We start from the raw sequence: 6,360 nt of genomic DNA on the forward strand, positions 1-6,360 counted from the left end.
TACTTCCTTTTAAGTACTGCATTACAAATAAAGTAAAGAAAATACAGTTAAAAATTGTACAGAGGCTACCATCTACCCTGTTGGGTCTTTAATTGCAAAATACACTGAAATTGATTACATTTTTACTTTTTGCAATAATGAGAAAAAATCTTTGACACGTTCCTTTTTTGACTGTATGTTTGTTAATGTTTGTTAATTTTTTATTTTTTTTATTTAAATGGCAAAATTTTTATTTAGTACGGTGAATGCTAATTATTATTTTACATGGAAAGACATAATTTTACATTTACATTTATTCATTTGGCAGACGCTTTTATCCAAAGCGACTTAAAAGAGGAAAACAAAAGCGAATCATCTTAAGGAGACAGTGGTATGAAAAGTGCCATACTACAAAGTTTCACTAGCATCAGAATAGTATTCAAAACAGATTAAAGTGCAAAAATTTATTTTATTTTTTTATTTTTATTTTTATTATTAATGACTGGTTAAGTGCTCATGGAAAAGATGTGTTTTTAGTCGTTGTTTGAAGACAGAGAATGAGTCATCTTCACGGATGGAGTTGGGAAGGTCATTCCACCATCGTGGTATGATGAAGCTGAATGTCCGGGAAAGTGTTTTGGTGCCTCTTTTTGTTGGTACAACAAGGTGACGTTCCTTAGCCGACTGCAGGCTTCTAGTGGGCGCATAGCTCTGCATAAATGATTTTAGGTATGCTGGAGCAGACCCAGTGACTGTTCTGTATGCCAGCATCAGAGCATTGAATTTGATACGTGCATCAACTGGCAGCCAATGGAGAGAGACAAGGAGTGGTGTAACATACGCTCTCTTTGGTTCATTAAAGACCAGACGTGCTTCTGCAATCTGGATCATTTGCAGGGGTCTAATTGCACATGCAAGGAGGCCTGCAATGAGAGCATTACAGTAGTCCAGTCTAGTTATGACAAGTGACTGGACAAGCAGTTGTGCGGCATGTTGAGAGAGGAAGGATCTTATCTTCCAGATATTGTAGAGTGTAAATCTACATGATCTTGCGGTCAATGAGATGTGGTCTGTGAAATTTAGTCTGTTGTCGATGGTTACCCCTAGATTTCTGACCGTTTTACAAGGCGTTACTGTAGTTGCACCCAGCTGCACAGTAATGTTGTGTTCAACAGCAGGGTTGGCTGGAAAGAGAAGTTCAGTCTTGGCTGGGTTGAATTGCAGGTGGTGTTCCTTCATCCAGGCCGATGTCTGCCAGGCAGGCTGAAATTCAATCAGTTACTGTGGTGTCATTGGGCTGGAAAGACAAGTAGAGTTGTGTGTCATCAACGTAGCAGTGGTAAGAGAAACCATGTGCCTGAATGATGGGTCCCAGTGATGTTGTGTATATAGAGAAGAGAAGTGGCCCAAACACTGATCCCTGAGGTACCCCAGTAAGTAGCTGATGTGGCTTGGATACCTCACTTCTCCAGGCTACCTTGAAGGACCTACCTGAGTTAAACCAGTCAAGCACAGTTCCTGTGATGCCCAGCGCGGAGAGGGTAGAGAGTAAGATCTGATGGTTGATTGTCAAAAGCTGCAGAAAGGTCCAGCAGAATCAGGATGGATGATCTCGATTCAGCTTTCGCCTGTCTCAGCGACTCAGTGACAGACAGCAGGGCAGTCTCAGTAGAGTGTCCACTTTTGAAGCCTGAATGATTGTCATCCAGCAGCTTGTTCTGTGAGAGATAGGCAGAGATTTGATTGAAAACTGCCCTTTCAAGTGTTTTTGCCATGAATGGGATGAGAGAGACTGGTCTGTAGTGTTCTATTTGTGTGGGGTTAAGTGCGGATTTCTTCAGCAGCGGGGTTACTCGAGCCTGCTTAAATGTAGTGGGAAAAGTGCCTGTAAGTAGAGATGTGTTAATTATATGTGTGAGTGCAGGTAGGATGGATGGAGAGATGGCCAGGAGAAGGTGAGAAGGAATGGGGTCAAAGGAACAGGTGGTGGGGTGGTTGGAGAGGAGGAGTTTAGAGACCTCAGTGTCACTCAGAGGAGAGAACATAGAGACAGAAGAGTTGCATACAGGGGACAGATGTTTGAAAAAAATGTGGTGAAGACATCTGCTGTCAGTGATGTGTCAGGTGGTGGAGGGGGAGGGTAGAGAAGTGTGTTGAATGTTCTAAACAAGCTGTGAGTGTCTGTGGTGCTGTTGATCTTGTTCTGGTAATAGGAGGTTTTTGCAGATTTAACGTTATCTGAAAAAGTTGCAAGCAGAGACTGATATTTACCTAGATCTGCTGGATCTTTAGATTTCTGCTATCTCCTCTCAGCTGCCCTGAGGTCAGTCCGATGTTCACGAAGGACGTCAGACAGCCAGGGGCTGGGTGGTGTAGTACGTGCTGGCCTAGAGGAGATAGGACAGATGTTGTCTAGACAGGTTGTTAAAGTAGAGCTTAGTGTGTCTGTGGGAGTGTTTACATCAAGCTTGGAAAATACATTTAGTGTATGAGGAGAGGTAGAGACAGCAGTGGAAAGGCGTGAGGGTGAAAGAGAACGGAGGTTACGGTGAAATAATTTTATTAAATGTAAATAAGGAAGATAAGGATCATGAATTTATTGTCAACCTATTTATTTTGTTAGCTAAATTTTATATTCATAAGCAGAATGTGTACAGGTATCCCCAACTGTCTGTATTTTAATTGTGGAATTAGACTTTTTTTTTTTTTTGTTTTTTTTAGTTTTCAAGACAAAAAACAAAACAAAATCGGGGCCTGGGTAGCTCAGCGAGTATTGAGGCTGACTACCAACCCTGAAGTCATGAGTTCGAATCCAGGGCGTGCTGAGTGACTCCAGCCAGGTCTCCTAAGCAACCAAATTGGCCCGGTTGCTAGGGAGAGTAGAGTCACATGGTAAATTGTGCGTGGATTGCGGAGAGTAGCATGAGTCTCCACATGCTGTGAGTCTCTGCGGTGTCATGCACAACGAGCTACGTGATAAGAGCCGCAGATTCACTGTCTCAGAAGTGGAAGCAACTGAGACTTGTTCTCCACCACCCGGATTGAGGTGAGTAACCACACCACCACGAGGACCTACTAAGTAGTGGGAATTGGGCATTCCAAATTGGGAGAAAAAGGGGATAAAAAAATAAATAAAAAAATAAAAAGCTTTTGCAAGGTACTATGTTAATATGTTCACAAATCCCCTTTAAGTTGTCACAGTCTGTCTCCCTCATGTTTCCTAGGACTCTTATTTTGAAGTGTTTCCCCAGACTAAGTTACTCAGTATGCACTACCCATCTGTTCCTGATTGTTCTCACCTGTTTTCCATTCCCTCATTAGCTTTTGTTTGTATAAATATCCTTTAGGTTTTGCATACCTTTGTCAGTTCTTGTTTGTTGTTGTTTTGAGTTCCCGTTTGTTGTTTCACTGTCATAATTTTTATTAAAACCTGCAAATAGATCCTATGTCTCCTGTCTCATCTCTGCAACCATTCGATACAGAAGAACTGACCCAACATGGATCTAGCGGCTGTCCAAATTCTGCTTCTCAAGCAAGGGGACCGTCCAGTTGAGGATCACGTCCGTGAGTTCTTAGAACTAGCGAATTTGGTGCACTATCCAGACCACTCTCTGGTGGTTTTCTTCCGGACCGATCTGAGTAGTGCACTGAAGGAACTAATCCCTCCGGCTGATCCTCACTGGACGCTCTGTGAATATGTTGAGAAGGTTCTGGAACTTTGCGGTTCCCCTTTCACAGTGGATTATGGTGGGAACCCTGGGCCAAAACCTGCATCTTCGGCTCCTTGCTCCAAGCCTGTGGCCTTGACCATCCCAGAGCCAACGCCTGTGGCCTCGACCACTCCTGTAACTACGCTCCCAACTGTCCGGAAAAGGAGAAGGAAAAGGACACCTTCCATCTCTCGTCGAGCCTCTCCTGGCTCCGCCCACAGGGCCTCTCCTGGCTCTGCCCTCAGAGCCTTCCACAGCTCCGCCTGCTCCCCCAGAGACTCCTCTTACAGCGGTTCCACACGCACCTCCTCCAGTGGCTCTGCCACCTGACCCGGTCCCTACCCTGTGGCCGCCTCCCAGGCCTCCTGACCCAGTCCCTGCCCTGTGGCCGCCTCCCAGACCTCTAGACCCAATCCTTACCCTGGGGTCTCCTCCCTGGTCATCTTCCTACCCCATCAGCCATCTTTGGGGCACCAGGTAGGGGGGTTATGTCACAGTCTGTCTCCCTTGTGTTTCCTAGGACTCTTATTTTGAAGCATTTCCCCCGGACTACGTTACCCAGTATGCACTGCCCTCATCACTGCCATCTGTTCCTGATTGTTCTCAAGTGTTCCATTCCCTCATTAGCTTTTGTTTGTATAAATACCCTTTAGTTTTTGCATTCTTTTGTCAGTTCTTGTTGTTTTGTGTTCCCGTTTTGTTTCACTGTCATATTTAAGGCCTGCAAATAGATCCTATGTCTCATGTCAGCAACCATTTGATACATAAGTAATGTAACTTATGTTTGGAATTTTACAGTGCTTTTGTGTAAATGTTCATGTAAATCTCATTGTTATAATATTTCAGTCTACTTTTTAGATTTACCCATTTCAGTTGTAAGACACATTTCCATCAAACTGAATTGAGTAATCTTCATCTAATCTACATTGTTATAAATGAAGCATACAAGTAGATGATGCGGAATATTTATGTTTAATTAAATACTTCACACATACTTAATTCATGCTGCAATATATAAGCCTACCAACATTTGGTTAAAGATACTCTATTCAGTTTGTTATATAAATTTGTCATACAATTAATGCAAAAATCTTAAAAACAGACTGAAATATTTTTTTATATGTATAACCAGTGTCCAGTCTTAACTATATTACTGGAAGGTCTTTTTGCCCTACAGGTTTTGAATTTCAAATAAAGCAAGATAAATGCATTAAAATATTTTAGTAGCAACTCCACAGAGAATTTGCTTTATAACATTGCAGATTCTATAAAATAATATTATTTTTGTACAACTAGCAAAGAGTTGTTGTTATTTGTTTTATGGTTTTCAAATACACAGACATTATAGAAATCCTTTTTGAGAAAAATTATTTACTCTAGCACTGACTGTTAAAAATATTGTTTAGTTAATGGGAATATAAATATTGACATCAAATCCAAATTTGTTATTTTGACTGGTAATCTTTTTTTTTATTTATATTTTTTTATTCAAAAATGTAGAATATCTAAATCCATTCCAGATTGTAATGATTTTTGTACATTTTAGGTTTTTATTGCTGTCACACTGTAATCCAGTAGATATTGATGATTTTTTCCCTATAAGTCTGTATATCGTCCCATCCTATCCAATCCCTACAGTCCCTCACTTTGGTTTAGGGCTGCAATATATGATTATTTTGATAATCGACTAATCTAACGATTATAAGAATGATTATTAGACTATTCGGATGATTATTGCAATGATTAATCATTAGCTCTTAATCGACTATTCAGCTTGTGCATTGACTTAAAATGTTGCATTAAACGTGCTTACTAACAATTAAAAGGATCAAATCATATTTTCTAAATACCTCTAAATGATATTCACTGAATTAAAGAAAAAAGATTTTTATTAAGTTTAATTCAGTAAAAAAATCACTGCAAACAACTATATTGTTATCAAGGGTTTTTGTCTTGCTTTCCATTTAAAAATATCTAAAAATCCTTAAAACAAGATACATTTACTTGAGAAGCAACATATAAGATATTAAGAATTGCTTCCAGAGAATGTATCTTGAATATAAGTGTATTTAGTATATAAGTGTATTATTTAACTTGTTTATACTTCTGTCAGCGAAGAAAAGTAAAAATATACTTATATTCAAGATATATTCTCTGAAAGCAAGTCTAAATATCTCATATGATGTTATGTAATATGTTGCTTATGTAGCCTAAATGTATGTTGTTTTAAGGAATTTTAAATATTTTAAAATATTAAAATATGTAATATTATATTCAACATTCTCAGATAACAATTTTTTCTTCTGCAGTATAGCTCCTAAAGTAAATGTACATTGTTATAAATGAGTTTTAGATATTTATAGCCTATTGGAAAACAAGCCAAAACAAAAACAAATCAAAAACGTATTTTGTTGCAGTGTATAACGGGGCGAAGACTACCCTCTCTCACCTCATCTTTAACTCACAAAAAAAAAAAAAACTCTTTGTTCTACTGTCAGTTTTCTTTATGATAAGACACACACCATGACACATATATTATGATTCGATATGTCGCAAGCCATCACGTTTTCATCTAGCTGCATCAAGCGCACGCGCGAGGGATGAGCATCACTGCGTCAAATTGTGCATCAGCCAGGTGCAGTTTCAGTCTCTCCCCCTTAGATCGGGTCAC

This window comes from Myxocyprinus asiaticus, chromosome 40 (assembly GCF_019703515.2).
Source record: "Myxocyprinus asiaticus isolate MX2 ecotype Aquarium Trade chromosome 40, UBuf_Myxa_2, whole genome shotgun sequence".
Lineage (NCBI taxonomy): Eukaryota > Metazoa > Chordata > Actinopteri > Cypriniformes > Catostomidae > Myxocyprinus > Myxocyprinus asiaticus.